This window comes from Carcharodon carcharias, chromosome 12 (genome assembly GCF_017639515.1).
Source record: "Carcharodon carcharias isolate sCarCar2 chromosome 12, sCarCar2.pri, whole genome shotgun sequence".
Lineage (NCBI taxonomy): Eukaryota > Metazoa > Chordata > Chondrichthyes > Lamniformes > Lamnidae > Carcharodon > Carcharodon carcharias.
Genome location: NC_054478.1, coordinates 29016917 through 29042760, shown reverse-complemented (window position 1 = coordinate 29042760; position 25844 = coordinate 29016917). Strand labels below are relative to the sequence as shown.

Here is a 25844-nt window from a genome sequence, read left to right as displayed (position 1 = left end):
TGATCATGTAAAGTGGTGCAGATCAGTTGTATTGCATTTGACTGTAGTTTCAGCGGTCCTTTGTTCAAATTCCAAAGTCCATCTGGTTAAACCAACCTACATCCACAGAAGTGAAAGCTGTGAACACATTGCTCAACTCAACATGCTCAGGAACAACCAGAGCATTCTGTGAAAATGAAGGTATTCTCTTCCATAGTGTTGGTGTTTGGCTCTTTAGCAGAGATGTGCCATTCAGCTCCATCCATTGTGCTTTCCTTTTGCCCAGGAAATTATTTTTCTTTAGGTATTTGTAAAAGCCTGGCTTGAAGTCTTTATGTGGCCTAGGAATGTTATCGCAGCTTTTGTAAATTTGCATTTGTCATTCAATGTCAACACTGCTTCTTGTACGATATTGAGGACTGCTCTCATTTGACAGTCATGTCCTTCCTTCGAGAAACTGTGTCTGAGAATGTTGTGCATATCGTTTATTACTCCTTCCATAACTTCCATCATTCTTTGGATTATCTCAGGGGTAGAAGCAATTCCGATTGATTACCTGTTGAAACAATAATGACCAAAATATTCTATTATTTTTAAAAGTATTTTCATCCATGGTTTTTTCTCTAACATTTAGCCTGTTTTGATCCCCCCACCCCAGCCCCACTAGGGCGATCTATCCCTTGCTCATCCTGCTTTACCATTAAAATCCGCATTAGCAAATTTCTTACTTGATATCACCATTGTCAACACCTCTTTGCCCTTTTGTCTATACATCTTTTGGCAATCTCCACCTATCACTGGCTCTCTATCCAGCTCTACCTCTCCTACACCCCCTTAAACAAGCCTGTATTTCACCACTTTTCTATTTTTCCTTAGTTTTGATGAAGACTCATTCAGACTCAAAACATTAACTGTATTCCTCTCTGAAGATGCTGTCAGATCTGTTGAGTTTTTCCAGGTATTTTTGTTTTTGATCTAGATTTCCAGCATCTGCAGTATTTTACTTTTATCATAGTGGTGATAAAAGTAGTTGACAATCTGGATTCTTTGTCCAGAGGCAACTGCCAAAAGATGCTTTTAGCATTCAAGTTGGTGAGGTGGGAGCTTTATTGCTAATTTGGAGAGACATTCATCCACTGAAGCCATCGGGGGTATCACCCACTCTATTGACTTGTTTAATTGAGCCAAGTTACCTGATTCTAATTGAACCAATAGACTTTGGTATTGTGAACATTCCAGGAATCCACTTCATCTGCCTGGTTACTGGGTAGATGGCCCCTTGTGTTAGCATGTGTTCAATTTCGCTCTTGACTTTTTCTGAGTGGGTTATGGAATTTTCTTGCTGTGAAGAGACATATTGCCATTTCAATTTGCCTTTAGACTTATGTGATATTCTGCTTTCAGTTTTCCTAAGGCTGAAATTGGGGACAGAAATTCATTCCTCATGAATATTTCATTTGGCTGTTCATCACCAATTTCATCAACCTTGCAAATGAACCTCAGTTGCAAACACGCTGATCTGTTCAGTAGTGATGACCCCTGGATTTTTATCATTTTGCAGAATTACTTTATGTTTCCATTTTATTCTTACCAAGTGTTGTCCTTCCTGTACCATGGAACTGGAGAATATCTGTAATGTGATATTGTTAAGCAATTCACTTCATCAGTTAATACTGAAACACTTGAGCCAGTGTCTAGCTTAAAATCTGTGGTGTGACAATCAACTTGTAATTTTGTTCTCCAAAAATTATATTCTGCTTCATTAAGGCCTCCCAATGAGAATATTTCTTTCTTCTGTGGCTCTTCCACTTCTTGGTTTGACTTCTTTCCCTTGGTATCTCTTTCTTCCTGTAATCTCTAAGAACATTGAATCTACAGACTATTGGCCCGAATCTCAATTCCTGTCTGCTTTTGAACTTTCAAGGTGTCAATGTCACTATCAGGGGATGTAGCTCAGTGGTATAGCATTTGACTGTAGCTTAAGAGGTCTTTGGTTCAACTCCAAGTGTCCCCTCTCTTTCATAAGGAATGTTTGAAGGTGTGTATGCTTTCTTTTATCCAGCATGGACGAACCATTGGAATTTTTGTGAACCGTTGGAATCACCCAGCCCAGAAGGTTGTGCTATCACAGTCAATGAGGTCAATATATTTCTTGATACCAATGACATCAAGAGACAAGGAGTTAGCGTGAGAAATGGGCAGTAAGGTAGAAAGGCAGCCATGATATCATTAATTATCAGTGCAGGCTACAGAGTTTGAAGGTGTTCCCACTGCTCATAGGTATGCTGTTGAAATTTTTAACCTTAATGGAATCAAGTAAGATAGTTTGGATCAGTGGTAGAGTATTTGAATGTTGTTTTAAATATGTCTTATTCGAATCCACGTGCCTCTTTGTAAATGCATGTGAAGAATGTTTATAATTTCCATTATCCATAATTTAGAGAAATTATCAAAAACTTCAACATTGATCAAGGCGTTCAAGTCAATTCTGCTAACTTCTGGCTCCTGAGCAGAGTGATCAAATTCGTTCCAGTCACTTCCATTTTACCACTTGCCCTGTACATTATTCTCTTTTAAGTTTTTGTCCAACCATCTCTTGAAATCTGCTCTTTAGCTCGTTAGTGACCAAGTGATCATCTAAGGTCATGCAGTCATATCACGTTGTAGTTTCAGCGGTCCTTTGTTCAAATTCCAAAGCTCGTTTTGTTAAATCAATCTACATCCACAGAAGTGAAAGCTGTGCACACGTTGCTCAACGCAACATGCACAGGAACAACCAGAGAATTCTGTGACAAAGAAGGCATTCATTTCCATTGTGTTGGTGTTTGGCTCTTTAGCAGAGATTTCTCATTCAGCTCTATCCATTGTGCTTTCCTCTTGCCCAGGAAATTTTTCTCCTTAAGGTATTTGCGCAAACATGTCTTGAAATCTGTCTGTGCCCTAAGAATGTTATCTAAGATCTTGCAAATTGACATTTGCCATTCAATTTGAAAGTGCTTCTGATTGGACATTGAGGACTGCTCTCATTCGACGGTCTTGATCTTCCTTCGAGAAACTGTGTCTGAGAATGTTGTGCATATCGATTATTACTTCTCCCATATCTTCCAGGATCTGAGGTATCATTCTTTGGATTATCTCAGGTGTAGAAGCAATTCCAAATGATTACCTGTTGAAATAATAATGTCCAAACTATTCCATTATTTTTATACATTTTTCCATACATTGTTTATCTCTAATTTTTAGCCTATTTCGATTCCCCCCCCCACCCCACCCCCACTAGGGCTACCTTTCCCTTGCCCGTCCTGCTTTCCACTGTTAATGTCCCCATTAGCAAATTTCTTAACTAAGATCACCACCATCAACACCTCTTTGTCCTTTTGTCTATGACATCTTTTGGCAATCTCCACCTATCACTGGCCCTCTATCCAGCTCTACCTAACCCACTCTCCCTTAAACCAGCCTATATTTCACCTCTTTCCTATATTTCCTTAGTTTTGATGAAGAGTCATTAAGACTCAAAACATTAACTGTATTCCTCTCTGCAGATGCTGTCAGATCTGCTTAGTTATTCCAGGTATTTTTGTTTTTGTTCTAGATTTCCAGCATTTGTAGTATTTTGCTTTTATCATAATGGTGATAAAATTAGTTGACAATCTGGATTCTTTGTCCAGGTGCAACTGCCAAAAGATGCTTTTAACATCCAAGTTGGTGAGGAGGGAGCTTTATTGCCAATTTGGAAAGACATTCATCCTTGATGCCATTGGGGTATTGCCCGCTCAATTGACTTGTTTAATTGAGCCAAGTTACCTGATTCTGATTGAACCATTAGACTTTGGTATTGTGAACATTCCAGGACTCCAGTTCATCTGCCTGGTTACTGGGTAGATGACCCCTTGTGTTAGCATGTGTTCAATTTTGCTCTTGACTTTTTCTGAGTGGGATATGGACCTTTCTTGCTGTGAAGAAACATATTGCCATTTCAATTTTCATTTAGACTTATGTGATATTCTGCTTTCAGATTTTCTAAGGCTTTAAATAGGGACAGAAATTCATTCCTCATGAATATTTCATTTGGCTGTTCATTACCAATTTCATCAACCTTGCAAATGAACCTGAGTTGCAAACAGGCTGATCTGTTCAGTAATGATGACCCCTGGATTTTTATCATGTACAAGGTTTGCAGAATTTCTTTATGTTTCCATCTTATTCTTGCCAAGTGTTGTCCTTCATGGACCATGCAACTGGAGAATGTCTGTAATGTGATATTGTTAAGCCATTCACTTCATCAGTTAACACTGAAACTCCGTGCCAATGCCCACCTTGAAATATATGGGGTGACCATAGACTTGTAATTTTGTTCTCCAAAAATTATCTTCTGCTTCATTAAGGCCTCCTAATGAGAACATTTCTTTCTTCTGTGGCCCTTCCACATCTTAGTTTGACTTGTTTCCGTTGGTATCTCTTTCTTCCCGTAATCTATAAGAACATTGAATCTGCAGACTATTGGCCCAAATCTCGATTCCTTTCTGTTATTGAACTTTCAGTGTGTCAATGTCATTGTCAGGGGATGTAACTCAGTGGTAGAGCATTTGACTGCAGATCAAGAGGTCCTTAGTTCAACTCCAAGCATCCCCTGCTTTTCATAAGGAATGTTTGAAAGTTTGTATGCTTTTCATTATCCAGCATGGATGAACCATTGGAATTTTTGTGAACCTTGGAATTATCCAGCCCAGAGGGTTGTGCTATACAGTCAATGAGGACGATAGATTTTTGATTCCAATGACATGAAGAGACAAGGGGTTAGTGTGGGAAATGGTCAGTAAGATAGAAAGACAGCCATGATATAATTAATTATCAGTGCAGGCTACATTGTTTGAAGGTGTGCCCCCTGCTCCTATGTCTGTTGTTGAAATTTTCAACCTTAATACTGTCAGGTAGGAGACTGTAGATCAGTGGTAGAGTATTTGAATGTAGTTTTAAATATGTCTTGTTCGAATCTAGGTGCCTCTTTGTAAATGCGTGTGAAGAATGTTTATAATTTCCTTTATCCAAATTTCAGAGAAATGATCAAAAACTTCAACATTGATCAAGGCATTCCATTCCATTCTGCTGACTTCTGGCTCATGAGCAGAGTGATCAAATACGTCCCAGTCACATCCATTTTACCCTTCACCCTGTACATTATTCTCTTTTTAGCAAATGTCCAACCATCTCTTGAAACTGCTCTTTAGCTCTTCAAGGACCAAGTGATCATGTAAGGTGGTGCAGATCAGTTGCATTGCATTTGACTATAGTTTCAGTGGTCCTTTGTTCAAATTCCAAAGTCCATCTGGTTAAACCAACCTACATCCACAGAAGTGAAAGCTGTGAACACATTGCTCAACTCAACATGCACAGGAACAACCAGAGAATTCAGTGAAAATAAAGGTTTACTCTTCTGTTGTGTTGGTGTTTGGCTCTTTAGCAGAGATGTGCCATTCAGCTCCATCCATTGTGCTTTCCTCTTGCCCAGGAAATTATTCTCCTTTAGGTATTTGTACAAGCCTGGCTTGAAGTCTGTATGTGGCCTAAGATTGTTATCGCCGCTTTTGCAAATTTGCATTTGTCATTCAATGTCAACACTGCTTCTTGTACGATATTGTGTATTGCTCTCATTTGACAGTCATGTTTATCCCTCTAGAAACTGTGTCTGAGAATGTTGTGCATATTGATTATTACTCTTTCCATTACTTCCAGGATCTGAGGCATCATTCTTTGGATTATCTCTGGTGCAGAAGCAATTCTGAATGGTTACCTGTTGAAGCAATAATGACTAAACAATTCCATTATTTTTAAATGTATTTTCATCCATTGTTTTATCTCTACCTTTTAGCCTATTTTGATCCCTCCACCCCCACCCCCACTATGGCTATCTGTCCCTTGCTCATCCTGCTTTACACCCTTAATGTCCCCATTAGCAAATTTCTTAATATCACCACTGTCAACACCTCTTTGTCCTTTTGTCTATAACATCTTTTGGCAATCTCCACCTATCACTGGCTCTCTATCCAGCTCTACCTGTCCCACTCCCCCTTAAACCAGCCTATATTTCACCTCTTTTCCATTTTTCCTTAGTTTTGATGAAGAGTCATTCGGACTCCAAACATTAACTGTATTCCTCTCTGCAGATGCTGTCGGGCCTGCTGAGTTTTTTCAGGTATTTTTGTTTTTGATCTAGATTTCCAGCATCCGCAGTATTTTGCTTTTATCTTAGAGGTGATTAAATTTGTTGACAATCTAGATTCTTTGTCCAGAGGCAACTGCCAAAATATGGTTTTAGCATCCAAGTTGGTGAGGAATGTGCTTTATTGCTAATTTGGAGAGTCATTCATCCACTGTTGCAATTGAGGGTATCACATGCTTTAAGAGACCATAAGTCCATAAGACATAGGAGCAGAAATTAGGCCATTCGGCCAATCGACTCTGCTCCACCATTCAATCATGGCTGATAAGTTTCTCAACCCCACTCTCCCGCCTTCGCCCCGTAACTTTTGATCCCCTTACCAATCAAGAACCTATCTATCTCGGTCTTAAATACACTCAATGACCTAGCCTTCACAGCCTTCTGTGGCAATGAACTCCATGGATTCACCACTCTCTGGCTAAAGAAGCTTCTCCTCACCTGTGTTCTAAAAGGTCTTCCCTTTACTCTGAGGCTGTGCACTAGGGTCCTAGTCTTTCCTACTAATGGAAACATCTTCCCCACGTCCACTCTGTTCAGGCCTTTCAGTATTCCGTAAGTTTCAATCAAATCCCCCCTCATCCTTCTAAACTCCATCAAATATAAACCCAGAGTCCTCAAACGTTCCTCATATGTTAAGCCTTTCATTCCTCGTGAACCTCCTCTGGACCCTCACCAGGGCCAGAACATCCTTCCTGAGGTATGGGGCCCAAAATTGCTCACAATATTCTAGATGTGGTCTGACCAGAGCCTTATAAAGCCTCAGCAGCACATCCCTACTTTTATATTCTAGTCCTCTTGAAATAAATGCCAACATTGCATTTGCCTTCCTAACTACCGGCTCAACCTGCAAGTTACCCTTAAGAGAATCCTGGACTAGGACTCCCAAGTCCCTTTGCACTCCAGATTTCTGAATTCTCTACCCGTTTGGAAAATAGTCTATGCCTGTATTCTTCCTACCAAAGTGCATGACCTCACATTTCCTCACTTGTATTCCATCTGCCACTTCTTTGCCCATTCTCCTAACCTGTCCAAATCCTTCTGTAGCCTCCCCACCTCCTTAATACTACCTGTCCCTCCACCAATCTTTGTATCATTTGCAAACCTAGCCAGAATGCCTTCAGTTCCTTCATCTAGATCATTAATGTATAAAGTGAAAAGTTGTGGTCCCAACACTGACCCCTGCGGAACTCCACTAGTCACCAGCCGCCATCTTGAGAAGGACCCCCTTATCCCCACACTCTGCATCCTGCCAAACAGCCAATCTTCTATCCATGCTAGTACCTTGCCTCTAACACCATGGGCTCTTATCTTACTGAACAGACTTCTGTGCGGCACCTTGTCAAAGGCCTTCTGGAAGTCCAAGTAGATAACATCCATTGACTCTCCTTTGTCTAACCTACTCGTTACCTCCTCAAAGAATTCTAACAGATTTGTCAAGCAAGACAGTAAGACTCTAAAATCTTACCAACGACCGAGGTCAGGCTAATCGGCCTGTAATTTCCGGTCTTTTGCCTCACTCCCTTTTAAACAGGGGGGTTACATTAGCGATTTCCCAGTTCTCTGGGACCCTCCCTGACTCGAGTGTTTCCTCAAAGATCACCACTAACGCCTCCAAAATCTCTTCAGCTTTCTCCTTCAGAACTCTGGGGTGTAATTCATCTGGTCCAGGTGATTTATCCACCTTCAGACCTTTCAGATTTCCTAGCACCTTCTCCTTGGTAATGGCCACCATACTCACCTCTGCCACCCGACTCTCTTGAACTTTGGGGATGTTACTCATGTCTTCCAATGTGAAGACTGACGCAAAGTACCTATTCAGTTCCTCCGCTATTTCTTTGTTCCACACTACTACTTCTCCAGCGTCATTTTCCAGTGGCCCAGGTCCACTGTTGCCTCTCTCTTAACCTTTATATATCTAAAAAACTCTTGCAATCTTCTTTTATATTACTGGCTATTTTATCCTCATATTTAATCTTCTCCCTCCTTATTTCTTTTTTAGTTGTCCTCTGCTGGTCTTTGTAGGCTTCCCAATCCCCTGGTTTCCCATTGCTCTTCGCTGCATTGTATGCTTTCTCTTTAGCTTTTATGCTGTCTCTGACTTCCCTTGTCAGCCATGGTTGCCTCTTCCTCCCTTTAGTATGCTTCTTCTTCCTAGGGATGAATTTTTGCTGTGTCTCCCAAATTACTCCCAGAAACTCCTGCCATTGCTGTTCCACTGTCATTCCTGCTAGGCTCATCTCCCAGTCAATTCTGGCCAGCTCCTCCCTCATGCCTCTGTAATTGCCTTTATTCAACTGTAATACCATTACATCTGATTCCAGCTTTTTCCTCTCAAATTGCAGAGTGAATTCTATCATATTATGGTCACTTCCTCCTAAGGGTTCCTTCACCTTAAGCTCCTTATCAAATCTGCCTCATTACACAGCAATAAATCTAGAATGGCCTGTTCCCTAGTGGGCTCCACCACAAGCTGCTCCAAAAAGCCATCTCGTAGACATTCCACAAATTCCTTTTCTTGGGATCCACTACCAACCTGATTTTCCCAGTCTACCTGCATATTGAAATTCCCCATGATCACTGTAACCTTGCCTTTCTTACACGCCTTTTCCATCTCCTGGTACATCTTGTGCCCCACATCCTGACTACTGTTCGGAGGCCTGTACATAACTCCCATTATGTTTTTTTTTACCTTTGCGGTTCCTCAACTCTACCCACACAGATTCTACATCATCTGACCCGACGTCATTTCTTGCTATCGATTTAATTTCATTTCTTACTAACAAAGCAACCCCACCCCATCTGCCAACCTGCCTACCTTTTCAATAGGATGTATAGCCTTGGATATTTAGCTCCCAGTCCTGATCCCCTTGCAGCCATGTCTCCGTGATGCCCACCACATCATACCTGCCAATTTCAATCTGCACCACAAGCTCATTTAACTTATTTCGTATACTGCGTGCATTCACATACAACACCCTCAGTCCTATATTTCCTGTTCCCTTTCTCATTGTCATCCCTATATCTGATGTGCTTGAAGTTAGATTCCTAGCCCCCTCCAAACACTCTGTCCTATTTTGTGTTCTGGGGACCTTACTTGCCTTTCCTTTAGCTTTATTAACTTGTTCAATAGAGCCAAGTTACCGATTCTAATTGAACCATTAGACTTTGGTGTTGTGAACATTCCAGGACTCCACTTCATCTGCCTGGTTACTGGGTAGGTGACCACTTGTGGGAGCATGTGTTCAATCTCACTCTTGAGTTTTGTCGAAGGGTCATGAGGACTCGAAACGTCAACTCTTTTCTTCTCCGCCGATGCTGCCAGACCTGCTGAGTTTTTCCAGGTAATTCTGTTTTTGTTTTGAATTTCCAGCATCCGCAGTTTTTTAGTTTTTATCTCTGTGTTTAATTGACTGCCACTGCTCTTCAAGAAATGCCTACCTCCTTGAAGAAGTTCTGTTCGTCTCTGCGACAAGATTTCCGTATCTCTCTTTTGTCTTGCTCACCTTCATTGCTTTCCATTTCTCTCATCTCTTGAAATCCGCTCTTTAGCTCTTCAAGGACCAAGTGATCATGTAAGGTAGTGCAGATCAGTCGTCTTGCATTTGACTGTAGTTTCAGCAGTCCTTTGTTCAAATTCCAAAGTCTGTCTGGTTAAACCAACCTACCTCCACAGAAGTGAAATCTGTGAACACATTGCTCAACTCAACATGCTCAGGAACAACCAGAGAATTCAGTGAAAATGAAGACATTCTCTTCCATAGTGTTGGTGGATGGCTCTTTAGCAGAGATGTCCCATTTAGCTCCATCAATTGTGCTTTCCTCTTGCCCAGTAAGTTATTCTCATTTAACTATTTGTACAAGCCTGGCTTGAAGTCTATATGTGGCCTAAGAATGTTATCGCAGCTTTTGCAAATTCGATTTTGTCATTCAATGTCAAAGCTGCTTCTTGTAGGATAATGAGGACTGCTCTCATTCGATGGTCATGTTCTTCCTTCAAGAAACTGTGTCTGAGAATGTTGTGCATATCGATTATTACTCCTTCCATAACTTCCATGATCTGAGGCATCATTGTTGAAACAATAATGACCAAATGTGGTGATAAAAGTAGTTAACAATCTGGATTCTTTGTCCAGAGGCAGCTGCCAAAAGATGCTTTTCGCCTCCAAGTTGGTGAGGAGGGAGCCTTTTGCTAATTTGGAAGACGTTCATCCACTGATGCCATCGGGGGTATCGTCCGCTCGACTGACTTGTTTAATTGAGCCAAGTTACCTGATTCTATTTGAACCATTAGATTTTGGTATTGTGAACATTCCAGGACTCCACTTCATCTGCCTGGTTACTGGGTAGATGACCCCTTGTGTTAGCATGTGATCTTGACTTTTTCTGTGAGTGAGTTATGGACCTTTCTTGCTTTGAAGAGACATACTGCCATATCAACATGCACTTAGAGATAATCGATGTTCTGCTTTCAGTTTTCCTAATGCTGAAAATAGGGACAGAAATTCATGTGTCATGGACATCACATTAGGCTGCTCATCAACAATGTTATTGTGCTTGTAAGTGTACCTCAGTTGCTAACATGCTGATCTGCTCAGTAATGATGTCTCCTGGACGTTTCTCACATATAAGGCTTCTACACTTTCTTCATACTTCCATATTAATCTTGTCAAGTGTTGGCCTATTAATCTAAGTGTTTTCCACTCTGGACTTTGCAACTGGAGGATGGCTGTAATGTGATATTGTTCAGCAATTCACTTCATCAGTTAACACTGAAACACCTGCGCCAGTGTCTACCTTGAAATCCGTGGGGTCACCATCAACTTGTAATTTCATGCTTCAAAAGTTATTTTCTACTTCATTAACCACTGCCACAAAGTTCATTTGTTTCTTCTGTGGCTCTTTCCCTTCTTGGTTTGACTTTTTTCCATTGTTATCTCTTTCTTCCTATAATCTATAAGAACATTGAATCTGCAGACTATTGGCCCAAATCTTGATTCCTGTCTGCTATTGTACTTTCAAGGTGTCAATGTTTTGAGGGGATATAGCTTAGTGGTAGTGCATTTGACTGTAGATCAAGAGGTTCCTAATTCAAAATCCAGGTATTCTCTGTCATACAAAATGTTTAAAAACAAGTATGTTCAGAGTTCTTGTGCACCTTTGGAATCGTCCAGCCCAGAATGTTCAGTTAGAGGTCGATAGATTTCTAGATTCCATTGACATCAAGGGACATGGTGTTAATGTGGGACATTGGCAGTAAGGTAGAAAGTCACCCAGGCTTGACAATTTGAAGGGGTGACCCTCCTCCAATGTCTGCTGTTGAAATGTTCAATGCTAATATGTCGTGGTAAGAAAGCGTAGCTCAATGGTAGTGAATTCAAAGAAGTTTACAATCTCTGCGGTTCAAATCCAGGTGCCTGTTTTCAATATAACTTAATAAATGCATGTTTAGAATGTTTACAACTTCCTTTATCCAAAATTCAGAGGAATAGTCAACGATTTCAACATTCATCGAGGTATTCCAGCCCATTCTGCTGACTTCTGGCTCCTGAGCAAAGTGATCAAATTCATCCCAGTCACTTCCATTTTACCCCTTGCCCTGTACATTATTCTCTTTTAAACATATGCCCAATCCTCTCTTGAAATCTGCTCTTTAGCTCTTTGCGAGCAAGTGATCATGTAAGGTCATGCAGATCAGTGGTAGGGCATTTGCCTGTACATTAAGCGGTCCTGCTTTCAAATCCCAAAGCTCATCTTGTTAAACCAACCTTCATTCACAAAAGTGAAAATTGTGAACACATTGCTCTACTCAACATCCATAGGAACAACCAGAGAATTCTGTGACAATGAAGGCATTCCCTAACATTTTGTTGGTTCTTGGCTCTTTAGCAGTGATATCCCATTCAGCCCCATTCATTATGTTTCCTCTTGCTGAGGAAATTAATCCTCCTTCAATATTTGTCGAAACCTCACATGAAATCTGTATGTTGCCCAAGAATTTTATCATAGGCTTTGCTGATTCACATTTGTCATTCAAGATTCAAACTGCTTCTTGTAGGACATTGAGGACTAATCTCACTTGATGGTCCTGTTCTTCCTTCGAGGAACTGTATATGAGAACTTGACCCATAATGCATATTCCTCCTACCATAACTTCCAGGATCTGGGGCATCATTCTTTGGATTATCTCAGGTGCAGAAGCAATTCTGAATGTTTACCTTATGAAACAATAATTTTCAAATGGGGTGATAAAAGTAACTATTAACTACTTTTAACAATCTGGATTCTTTGTCCAGAGGCAGTTGCCAAAAGATGCTTTTCACATCCAAGTTGGTGAGGTAGGAGTTTTTTCCTACTTTGGAGAGACATTCATCCACTGATGACATTGGGAGTCTCTCCTGACTTGTTTAACTGTGCCAAGTTACCTGATTCTAATTGAAGTTTTAGACTTTGGTACTTTGAACATTCCAGGGCACAACTTAATCGGCCTGGTAACTGGAGAGATAACCTTTGTGTTAGGATGTGTTCAATCTCGATCTTGACTTTTTCTGAGAGTGTGTTGCAGACCTTTTCTTGCTGTGAAGAGACATATTACTGTATCAATCTGCATTTAGCCTTATGTGATATTCTGTTTTCAGCTTTCCTAAGGCTGCAAAATGGGATGGAAATTCATTCCCCATGAATGAAGCATTCTTTATTTCGTTTGAGAAGTTGGCTAAACAGATTAAATGGCCACAGGAAAACTGGATGTTATTATTACAGTCTAAGTTGTTAGGTAGTGTGTTTGAGGTATATGCTTCCCTTTCAGATTAAGCGTTGGTGAATTATGACATGGTGAAATAAACTATTTTGAATCCATATAATCTGGTACCTAAAGCATATAGGCATAAATTTAGGAATATGAGAAACCAGCCTGGGCAAACTTATATTGAGTTTGAAGGAGTAAAACAAAGTATTTTTTATGGCTGGATGTTTCCCTAGAACCAGGGGACATAGGTTCAAGATAAGTGGCAGAAGGTGTAGGGCAGACATGAGGAAGAACTTTTTTATGCATAGGGTAGTGGGTGTCTGGAATTCGCTGCCCAGGTTGGTGTAGAGGCAGAAACTCTAAACTCTTTTAAGAAGTATCTGGATCTGCACCTTAAGTGCAGTAAGCTGCAGGGCTCTGGGCCGGGTGCAGGAAGGTGGGATTAGAAGGGGCACCTGGGTGTCCTCGGGCTGGCATGGACAAAATGGGCCAAATGACCTCCATCTGTGCTGTAACTTTCCTATGGTTCTATGGATGCGGGGATTAAAAATAGAGGCAACCTATGCAGCTTTTAGGGAAGTCATTCTTTTGGAAGAATTTAAAGATTCAATCCCTTCAGTAGTGAGAACTCATATGGAGGAACAGAGGGTTGATTCTCTAAGACAAGCAGCAGAGATAGCTGATGATTATGAGTTAGTGCAGAGAGCTAAACCTTTTTCTCGTCACCCTTTCAAATTGGAAAAAGATAAGATGTGGGAAGGTGAAAGGAACGTAGGTAGTCAGGGAAGAAAAGGAGTAGCTGGAAGTTCCCAGCAAGTTTTTTTCTCAGAATAAAAAGGAACGTGCTGAAGGTGGAAGTGAAATTTAAAAAGTGAGGTGTTTTCATTGTAATAAAGTGGGGCACACAAAGTCAGTGTGCTGGAGATTGTGGGAAAAATCTGTAGGAATTGTTGGGGCACTGGAAAGCTCTGAAAGTAAAAGTACTGTGGGCTCTGAGGTTGAGGCAGAGGAGAAAGCAATGGCTTGTGTACAGGTGAAACAAGGAGAATCAGTGAAAGGTAAAGAAGTAGGAATGTGTTCACAGTTTACTCAGGAGAATTCTGAGGAGCAGGTTACAGAAATGTTTAAAGACTTTGTATGTGAAGGGAAAGTTCATGCGTACAGATTGGAATAGGTAAAGATTTAAAATTTTAAGAGGCCCAGAGGCTAGTCAATCCTTAATGTTGTGGGATAATAACATTTGTTGTTCAAAGGGAGTGCGGCAGGAGAAAGTAATAAGAAGTGGGGTTCATGGATCTATTCCATTGTGGAAGGTGAATTTAAAGGGTAAATGGAAAGCAGGTGAAGTTATAGTTGGAGTGGTAGAAAAATTGCCCATTGCAGGGGTTCAATTTATTCTGGGTAATGATATAGCTGGATCGCAAATGTGGCTGATGCCTATGGTAGTTGAGCAGCATGTAGAAGTGTTTTCAACAGAGGTGTTACACAAGGAACATCCTAGATTGTTTCCTAATTGTGTTATAACGAGATCAAAGGCCCATAGGGAAGAGCAAAATAAATAAGATAAGCAGGCAGTTCAAAGGCAAGGAGAAGGTGTCAAAATCGAATTAGCTGGCACTGTATTTGATAACATTGTTCAGGAGGAAGGAATGCAGTGCACTTCAGCTGAAATGTTGAACTCAGAGAGGTTAGTGGAGTTACAGAAAAATGATTTGCAATTAAAACAGTTATATCAGAAACCTATTTCAGAAATCAAAGCAAAATGTATTCCAGTACATTATTATCTTTGGGAAGATATTTTGATGAGAACATGAAGGTCAGGTCATGTCTCAGCAAATGAAAGCTGGAAGGAGATGCATCAGGTTGTTATCCTATTAGAGTATAGAAATCAGATTCTGAGGATTGCTCATGAAATTCCAATGGTGGGACATTTAGGAATTAAGAAAACATCGGAAAAGATACAGAGAGTTTTTTTTTTGGCCAGAATTGCATTGGGATGTCGTCAAATTCTGTACAACCTGTTATATACATCAAATAACAGGAAAACCACAAGCAGTGATTAAGCTGATGCCTTTAATCCCAATACCAGCATTTGAAGAATCTTTTACCAGGGTCATGATTGATTGTGTAGGACACTTCCCTAAGACTAAAAGTGGAAATAAGTATTTATTGACAACAATGGATGTGTCTACCAGGTTTCCTGAAGCGATAACTTTTAAGAAATATTACAACTAAGAAGATTGGGGAGGAGTTAACTAAATTTTTTACAAGATATGGTTTACCTAAGGAAATAGAATCAGATTGGGGTCAAATTTCATGTCACAGCTATTTAAGGGAGTAATGAACAATTTGGGGATAAAACAGTTTAAGTCAACAGTTTATCATTCAGAGTCACAAGGAGCTTTGAGAAAATGGCTTCAAACTTTGAAAACTATGATGAGAACATTCAGTCAGAATTATGCTCAGGATTGGGATATGGGAATTGCATTTTTGTTATAGCTATTAGAGATAGTCCTAATGCATTGACTGGTTTTAGCCCTTCTGAACTAGTTTATGGTTATGAGGTAAGGAGTACCACTGAAATTGATTCATGAGAAATTGGTGAGTCAAAGCTATTCTCCCGGATTACATATCAAATTTCTGGGAAATATTGAACAGAACATGTGAGCTGGCTAGGGAATATTTAAATATATCACAGCAAGCGATCAAAGTGAAAGTCACAGTTTTGTTTCTGGAGAGAAAGTACTAGTTTTGTTACCGGTACTAGGTGATTCATTAAATTCAAGATTTAAGGGCCTTATAGGAATGAAAATAAACTGAGTGAAATAAGTTAGTGCAGGACTCTGAAATTGATTTTTCTCTAATCAAATTAGATAATGAGGGAGTGTTTAAAACTTTAAATGAACAATTGAGTTACCTTCCGAGCAAGTGTCAAAGTTATTTGGAAAAGCTATTTCAGTCACACAAACCTATTTGTGGAAATAGATTGGGAAAATAAGTAGCTTTACATGATGTATGTATTAGAATATCATCTTCAATAAGGCAACAACCTTAAAGATTAAATCTGGAAAAGTTAAAACAAGCACAAAAAGAAATTGGTTTCATGCTTGAAAATAATATTGTTGAGTCTAGTTGCAGTAACTGGAGTTTGTCTATTGTACTGGTACCAAAACCAGATGAAACACAAAGAGTGTGTGGACTATTGAAAGGTGAATGTAGTGACAAAAGCAGATTCATATCCCATTCCACAGTTGGAGGATTGCATTGAGAAAGTGGGGCAATCGAAATTTATCACAAAGATTGACTTGCTAAAAGAATATTGGTACCATTGTCAGAGAAAGCAAAGAGAGCAAAAGCAAAGCTTTTGTAATGCCAAGTGGACCATATCAGTTTAAAGCCATGCTATTTGGTATGAAGAATACACCTGCGACATTTCAAAAACAAAGTAATTACACGACTCAGCAATTGTGCAGTTTATATTGATGATCTAATAATTTTTAGTCAGATGTGGGAGGAGCATTTACAGCATCTGGAAGAATTATTTACTTGACAACGAGAAGCTAATTTGGTGATGAACTTGGTGAAAAGTGAATTTGCAAAAGCACAAGTTATGTATCTAGGTCATACCATCGGACATGGGAAGATGGCTCTGAGAGAAGTTTTGATATTTCTGGGCATGAGTGGGCTTTTCTGGAAATTTGTATCAAATTTTAGCCAAACTATGAAAACTATCAAACTATTGAACTATTAAAAAAGAACAAGAAATTTCAATGAACACTGGAGTGTCAGATGTCATTTGATAGTTTGAAAACTGTATTAACTATGACACCAGTTTTGGCAGTACTCGATTATGCCAAGCAATTCAAGTTGGCCGTTGACGCAAGTGATATAGGCATTGGGGCTGCACTGTTACAGGAAGATGACAGTGGAATTGAAAAACCAATAGGGTATTTTTCATGGAAGCTGAATGTACAACAGAGAAGATATTCAATGATCGAAAAAGAGTCTTTGAGCTGGTGTTAGCATTGCAGCATTTTGAAATTTATGTTGCAAACAATTCATCAAAAGCAAATGTTTATACAGACCATAATCCTTTGAAGATTTTGGACAAATTTTGAGACAAAAGTACAAGGCTTTTCAGATAGAGTCTATCGATATAGCCATTTAATCTACGTATTATACAAATTGCTGGAAATGAAAATCTGTTCGCAGATGCATTATCAAGAGTTTGAAGCTTAAAGGAAAATGGGACATTTGAAAAAAATTGGACACTGAACTGGAGTGATTTCTATTGATACCAAGGACTTGTGTATATATGTGTTGTTATGTTAATGTTTGCATCTGGTATTGTAATAGTGTAATAAGGATAGGAGATGGTGTGAGATGGGCTATTAAAACAAAGCCGTCTTTTAGAATTATGAAGGTTCACTTTCTGATAAGGAGGGGGATGTCATGAAGCTATTAATGCATATAATATTATTGGAAAACATTTTTCTTTTAAAATAGAGGTATAATCTGTGGGTGTGCTTTAATTAGATTAAAGCCAGCTAGTCTGGGTGCTTTGATGTGTACTAGTTTTGATATGTAAGAGAGATAGCGTGTATTTACATTTTTGGAATAGAGCATTCAAGAAGTGAAAACTACCACGTATCTAGCAGATACCAAGCAATATTTTCGTATTCCTAATAACATTGGTATGAAAAGGGTTTTATTGTTAAAAGGAGGAGTTCAGTGAGGCTGGTGATACAGTGAGAATTTACATTCAATGAGCGGTGCTAGATATAGCTTCAGCAGTTTTGTGTGTGCAAGCAATGTGAGATCAAAGGCAGCTGTAAACCTCCAAATGCCTCCACAGGAACCAAAGTGCAAAGAGCCTCATTCTGAATTCATAAGGTGAAGATGCTTTGCCTGGTGTCTGCTTCAGCCGATGAGCTGCTGTTGACTTAATGGATGTTAGTTTGGGAATTTGTTGAAACTTAAGATAGTTGTCATTTTTAGCCATGTATATGTGCTTAATGTGTTGTAACTTAACAAAATGTTTCATTTAGTTTCATATAAAACCTCTCAAGAACTGATGGTCTGATTCCTGAATTTAGAGTCGCATCTCAAACATAACACTTAAAATTATAGGTTATGACAGTTGTTTAAAGTTTACCTCTGGGATTTTTGAATAACTCAGCTTTACCAACTACATCGGTCAAAACTGGGGGTATCTTCAGCTCCACTGACTTGTTCAATTGAGCCAAGTTACCTGATTCTAATTGAAAAGTTTTTTGGGACTGTGAACATTCCAGGACACCACTTCATCGATCTGGTCACTGGAGAGATGACCCCTTGTGTTAACATGTATTCAGTCTCGCTCTTGACTTTTTCTGAGAATGGGTTACAGAGCTTTCTCACTGTGGGGAAACATATTGCCTTAGCAATCTACATTTAGACTTATGCGATATTTTGTTTCCAGCTTTCCTAAGCATGAAAGTAAGGACAAAAATTCATTCACCATGAGTACTTCATTTGGCTGCTCATCACCAATTGCATCAATCTTGCAAATGAACCTCAGTTGCAAACACGCTGATCTGCTCAGTAATGATGTCTCCTGGATGTTTATCACTTACAAGGGTTCCACAATTTCTTCATGCTTCCATCTTAATCTTGTCAAGTGTTGGCCTATTACTTTTAGTGATGTCCGTCCTGGACCTTACAACTGGAGGATGGCTGTAATGTGATATTGTTAAGCAATTCACTTCATCAGTTAACACTGAAACAGCTGCGCCAGTGTCTAACTTGAAATCTGTGGTCTGACCATCAACTTGATCGCTTCTCAGCCTTTTGGCTAAGATCAAGTGTAGTCATGAACTGATGGCTATAACCAGTCGAGCCCCATACCATGGGGTACGTAACAACGTTCGGGTGACGGTGAAGGACAGCGAAGGAGGAGCACCCATGGATCGGGCCTTCTTCATCAAGCAGATCCTGTTGAAGGTGTGTGGATTTGAAGCAGAGGAGATCTACTCCCTGCAAGACTTCCCCAGTGCTGGATTTTTCGACATGACTTTCAAGAGTGTGGCAACTTGAGTCAAGTTCCTGAAGGTGTTCAAGGAGAAGAGAGACTAGCCAGAGATGAAGATCCTGACGGTGGAGCCGTTCTTTGCTCTGCCATTGCAACGGGACCCTGTGGTGATGGTGCATCTCTACAACCCCCACGTGCCTGCTGCCGATGTGTTTACCTTCCTCACCAGGTACGTCGACAAGGTTGGAAGCTACACCAAGGTTAGAGATGCCTTCCAGATTCGGACAAGCAAACGCCAGGTTAAGGTCACGCTCAAGACCGACGGTAAGGGAGCCATCCTCAACCCTCCTTCCAGCTTCGCTACTGGGGGAAGCCGTGGCTACCTTGTCTACGCTGGGCAGCCCAAACTTTGTCACTCATGCGGCAAGTCTGGTCATGTGGTGGCCAACAGCAGCGCCGCCCTCTGCAAGAACTGCAAACAGGAAGGGCACCAGACAAAGGACTGCAAACAGTCTAAGTGCTGCCACCTGTGTGGTGAGGCAGGTCACCTCCACAGGACCTGTCCCAAATGCTGCCTCACTTATGCACAGGCAGCCAAAGCCAACGAGGGGGAAGCAGATGAAATGCTTCATGTCACTACTACTAAGGACACTTGCAACCTGCCAACCACCAAGGCCCCCAGTGAGAACAGCGGGATAAAGGAGGACACAGAAAGAGACAAGGTGGAGGAAAAGATTGAGGCAGCAGACAGCCAATCAACTGCACTGCACCCTGAACCTTCCACTCCTCAGGAAAGCGAATCAATGGAGGAGGAAGCAGCAGAAAATCAGCAGGGGGAGTGGTAGTTGGTGAAGAGAGCCAAAAGGAAGAAGGGGCTAAGAATGGACCAAACCACTTCCCAGACAAGTGGCAAGAGGTGTCTCTCATCCGACATGGATGACAAGGGCAGCTGCTCTTTGGACAAAGAAGGCAAAGGGTGGCACCTACAGAAGAAGTGGCAAAGCTCTAGGGAGTTGGAGGACGAGACACCTGAGCTCCAGAACATTGGAGACAATGAGGAGACCAGCGCACCCCAACTTTGCCCACAACCCGAAAAGGCCAGCACACCCAACCCCAGGAATCTGGGAGCAGTGAAGCGCTCAGCACACCCCAGCTCCAGGAAGCCGGGAACAGCAATGCCCCAGAGGGGGAGAGGTTCGGAGAGACTTCTCCAACAGAGGACATTTCAAATCTCGTTCTTTGCATGAACCCCCAGATGCCACCTGAGCAGAACTTCTCCAATGGGGTGGTTCAGGAGAGTTTCCTCAGCTCATCCAAAGTGAGGCAATTTGTGAACACTATGGCTATGCAGGTGCAGACCAAAGGTCTGGAACCCTCAAAGACAACAGGTTGGGTAAGAGACTAAATGCTTTAAAATGGGTGTAAAGATTGTATCCATAAATGTGCATAGCATTAAATCTACTACGCGATGTGTTGCGACCTTGGACTACCTTGCCAAGGTCAAAGCTGACTTGATGTTTCTGCAGGAGTGTGCGATACCGCACCTCAGCTCCTACAGGCCATGGTCACGATGGTGGTCCCATGGGCCATCGATCTGGTCGGGCGGAAGCGACTCTCGTTCCTCCGGCCTGGGGATTCTGCAGCGGGGAGACAACTTCACCGTCTCCGAGGTTAAGGAGGTGGTGGGTGGGCGCCTCCTCGTAGCAGACGTAATGTACAAGAACGCTCCACTCCGGTTAATTAACATGTACGCCCCGTCACAAAAGGCCAAGTGGCTGGCAGTTTTTCAGCAGCTCCCACTGCTGCAGGCTATTTCCAGGCCGGTCATTCTGGGCAGTGACTTCAACTGCATCATCGATGTGGCTGGACGATCCAGCAGGGCCGACAGCAGATTGGACGCTATGTCCAGATCCCTGATGGTAACAGATAAGAATGCCAAGCTACATGACGTCTTCAGCAACCCTGCAGACGGAGCGCAGCGTAGATACGCCTAGTCGCGGCCTGACGGGTCCATCCATTCCAGGATAGATTTCCTGTTTGTGTCTCGTGCATTCGCAGTCAGATCCACCAACGTCAAGCCAGTGTTCTTCTCTGACCACTGCCTCCTACTAGCTGACTGTCACTTAGAGGAAGACCAGAGGGTGGGCAGGGGGGCATGGAAGCTAAACGTGCAACTGCTGGCTCCAGACAACATTGAGGAGCTCAAGAGGAATTACAAAGGTTGGAGAACAAAGGTTGGAGAACAGTGAAACCCCTCTTTGAGTCCCTGACATACTGGTGGGAAGTGATCAAGGAAAACATCAAGAGGTTTTTCATCCTCAAAGGAGACCAGAAAGCTAGAAAGGAACAGAGAGAAATGTCCCAACTCCAGAAAAACATGCAGGACCTGCTCCTACTGCAGTCGATGGGGGTCGATGTCAAGGAGGAACTCCAAGAGGTGAAGAGCCAGCAAGCCTCGCTCTTTGCCTCAAAGGCCTCCAAGATCATCTTCCGGTCCAGAGTCCGGTCCGTGGAGCATGATGAGACGTGCTCACGTTTCTTCTTCCAAAAGGTACACAGAGAGAGCTCTGTGATCAGCAGCCTGAAGGAAGAAGACGGCTCAGTAAAGTCATCGCAGTCCGACATTTTGAGGATCAGCAAATCCTGTTATGCTGGATTGTATGACGTGAAGCCCACAGACAGCATGGCCTCCCAATCCTTCCTGTCCTCGATCACGGAGGTCTTAGATGACAGTACACGGGAGAGCCTGGACAAACCGCTAATTCCTGATGAACTGACTAAGGTCCTTGAGTCCTTCGAGAAGAGTAAAACTCCCGGAAGCGATGGCTTGCAGGCGGACTTCTATTCGGCTCTGTGGGACTGGATCGGCCCAGACCTGCTAGAAGTGTACGAGAGTGTGCTTCTGGCTGGTAGCATGCCAGAATCTATGAGGAAAGGCATCATCAGCCTCATCTACAAGCACAAGGGGGAAAGAGAGGAAATTAGAAATTGGCGACCCATTTCACTGTTGAACGTGGACTATAAAATTCTGTCCAAGGTCATCGCCAATCGGGTCAAATCCGCTCTGGAATTGGTGATCCACCCTGACCAGACCTGTACTGTGCCGGGCAGGAGGATCTCTGACAGCCTCGTGCTGCTCAGGGATACGATTGCCTATGTACAGACAGGGGTGTGGATACCTGCCTCATCAGCCTGGATCAGGAGAAGGCCTTTGACAGAATATCGCACACCTATATGGTAGATGTGCTCTCCAAAATGGGGTTTGGGGAGGGAATTTGCAATTGGATCCTACTGCTCTACACTAACATCAGTAGCGCAGTCTCAATCAATGGGTGGGAATCAGATAGCTTTCCTATTAAATCTGGAGTCAGGCAGGGCTGCCCTATCTCCCCTGTCCTGTTTGTGTGTTGCAAAGAATCCTTTGCTGAGTCCATCAGAAAGGAGCCAGGGATAAGAGGAGTGACAATCCCAGGCAGTGGAGGTAGTCAGGTCAAAGCCTCCCTGTACATGGACGATGTCGCCGTCTTCTGCTCGGATCCGCTGTCGGTGCGCAGACTGATCAACATCCACGACCAGTTCGAACTGGCTTCGGGAGCCAAGGTAAATCGTGGGAAGAGCGAGGCCATGTTCTTTGGGAACTGGGCTGACCAATCCTTTGTCCCCTTCACCGTCAGGGCTGAAGGCCTGAAGGTGCTGGGCATATGGTTTGGAGGGACCAGGGCATGTGTTAGAAACTGGAAGGAGTGAATGTCTTTAGTGCAAAGAAAACTGGACATGTGGGAGCAACACTCCCTCTCCACTGCGAGTAAGAATCTGGTCATCAGGTGTGAAGCATTCTCGTTGTTGCTGTACATGGTGCAGGTCTGGCCCATTCCAGACTCCTGCGCGATGGTGATCACCTGAGCCATCTTTCGCTTTTTCTAGAGGTCGAAAGTGGATCTTGTCCGCAGGGATGCAGTGTACAAGCCTCTAAGTAAGGGGAGGGGGGGAAAGCATGCCCAACATCGCTCTCATCCTGATGGCCACCTTTGTGTGTAGCTGCATCAAGCTGTGCGTAGACCCTCGGTACGCAAGTGTCACTATGTGCTGATGTTCTACCTGTCCCCGGTGTTGTGAAGGATGGGTCTGGCCACGCTGCCGTGGAATGCTTCAAGTATTTGGACCATGCCGTTCCACCTGTCCCTCGTGGAAAAAGTTATGCAGAGAAACACCTTTAACCACAAGTCCATCAGGCAGTGGTCGGCACGTAACATCTTAGAGGCCCTGCGGGAAAAGGAGAGGGTGGATCCTGTGGGATGGTTCCCCAAGCAAACTGTCAAAGCTATTTGGTAGAATGGCTCAACACCAGAACTTTCCAACAAGCACCAAGGTGTAGCTTGGCTGGTGGTGAGAAAGACCCTCCCCTTCATATCCTTCCAACACCCCAGGAATCTCACCCTCTCTGCACGTTACCCTCGAGGTGGCTGTGGTGGGGACGAGCCCATTGTTCACCTCCTTGTGGACTGTGCCTTTGCAAAGAAGATCTGGAGAGAGATGCAGTGGTTTCTGTCGAGGTTCATCCCGAGCAGTTCTGTGACACAGGACTCTGTAATCTACGAGCTGTTCCAAGGGGCACACACCAAGACAAACATCAACTGCAGCTGGAGGATCGTCAACTCAGTGAAAGACGCTCTTTGGTCTGCCCGAATCTTGATGGTCTTCCAGCGCAAAGAGTTGTCCCTGATCGAGTGTTGCAGACTGGCACATTCCAAAGGTCCAGGACTACATGCTGAGGGATGCACTAAAGCTTGGGGCAGCCGCCGCAAAGGCGCAATGGGGAAAGGTCGCTGTCTAAGACCTTTCTGCCACAGTGCACCGAGGGACTGGGAATTGTATAGACCCCTCAGGCTGTACAGCTCAAAATGAATGTATGCATTGAATTATATATATATAGTTGTATTATAATTGTATTGAAGCACCTCAGAGTGCAACATGATGTCTGTCGATAACTCCAATACCATTGTCTGATTATCTGCATTGGCCATATTGAAATGATTGTAATATTCATCGATTGTATTGATGCACCTCGTGATCCATGTGTAAAAGTTGAATCTGAATGTGGCCTAAAAACATTTATCGTAGGTTTTGCAAATTCATATTTGTCATTCAATATCAAAACTGCTTCTTGTAGGACATTGAGAACTGCTCTCACTCGACAGTCATGTTTCTTCCTCCGAGGAACTGTATATGAGAATATCATCCATGTTGCATGTTACTACTTCCATAACTTCCAAAATCTGAGGCATCATTCTTTAGATTATCTCAGGTGCAGGAGTGATTCCGAATGATTATTTGTTGAAACAATACTGACAAAATGGGGTGATAAAAGTAGATAATAATCTGGATTCTTCATCCAGAGGCAACTGCCAAAAGATGCATTTAGCATCCAAGTTTGTGAGGAGGGAGCTTTTTGCTAATTTGGACAGATATTAATCCATTGATGCCATCGGGGGTATCTCCTGCTCTACTGACTTGTTTAATTGTACCAAGTTACCTGATTCAAGTTGAAACATTGGACTTTGTTACTGTGAACATTCCAGGACATCACTTCATCAGTCTGGTTACTAGAGAGATGAGCCTTTGTTTTAGCATGAGTTCAATCTCACTCTTGACTTTTCCTGAGAGTACGTTACAGACCATTCCTGCTGTGAAGAGACATACTGCTTTATCAATCTGTGTTGAGACTGTGATATTCTGCTTCAAGATTTCCTAAGCATGAAATTAGGGATGGAAATTTGTTCCTCGTGAATACCTCATTAGGCTGCTCATCACCAATTTCATCAACCTTGCAAACGAACCTCAGTTGCAAACATGCTGATCTGCTCAGTAATGATGTCTCCTTGATGTTTATCACATACAAAGGTTCCACAATTTCTTTATGCTTCCATCATAATCTTGCCAAGTGTTGGCCTATTACTTATAGTGATGTCCATCCTGGACCTTACAATTGGAGGATGGCTCTAATGCGATATTGTTAAGCAATTCACTTCATCAGTTAACACTGAAGCACCTGTGCCAGTGTCTAGCTTGAAATCTGTGGGGTGACCATCAACTTGTAATTTTGTGCTCCAAAAATTTATTTCTGCTTCATTAGCCCCTCCCAAGAACATTTGTTTCTTCTATGGTTCTTCCACCTTTTGGCTTTGACTGTGTTTCCGTTGGTATCTCTTTCTTCCTTTAATCTATTAAGAACATTGAATTGCAGACTATTTGCCCAAATCTCCGTTCATGCCCGCTATTGAACTGTCAAGGTGCTAACTTCCCTGTCAGGGGATATAGCTCAGTGGTAGAGCATTTGACTGCAGATCAAGAGGTTCCTGGTTCAAATCCAGGTATCACCTGAATTCATGGAAATAAAAGGGTTTGAAAATGTGTGTAATATCTTGTATTCAGCATGGGTGAATCCTTGGAATTTCTAAAAGCCTTTAGAATCATCCAGCCCAGAGGGTTGTGAAGGCTCCACAAGAGGAAAATAGGAGCAGGCCCATTGAGCCTGCTCCACCATTCATTATGATCATGGCTTATAATTCAGCTCAATAGCCTGTTTCCACATTCTCACAATATCCTTTGATCGCTTTCGCCCAAAGAGCTATATCCAACTCCTTCTTGAAAACATACAATGTTTTGGCCTCAACTACTTTCTGTGGTAGCGAATTCCATTGGCTCACCACTCTCTAGGTGAAGAAGTTTCTCCTCATCTCAGTGAGGAGGTCGTTAGCTTCCTAGATTCCAATGAAATCAAGGAACATGGGGATAGTGTAGGACATTGGCAGTCAGGAAGAAAGTCAGCCATGATATTGTTAAATGTCAATCCAGGCTCGAGAGTTTGAAGAGGTGGCCCCTACTCT

General features: G+C 42.2%; 2 non-coding genes across 2 annotated transcripts; both read left to right on the top strand.

Annotated features, from left to right (window-relative positions):
- The first annotated feature begins 4542 nt into the window (after positions 1-4542).
- trnac-gca lies at positions 4543-4614 on the top strand. The gene has a single exon. It is a non-coding gene; the product is annotated as a tRNA-Cys (tRNA).
- A 20651-nt stretch (positions 4615-25265) lies between these two features.
- On the top strand, positions 25266-25337 carry trnac-gca. Its single transcript has one exon. It is a non-coding gene; the product is annotated as a tRNA-Cys (tRNA).
- The last annotated feature ends 507 nt before the right edge of the window (positions 25338-25844 follow it).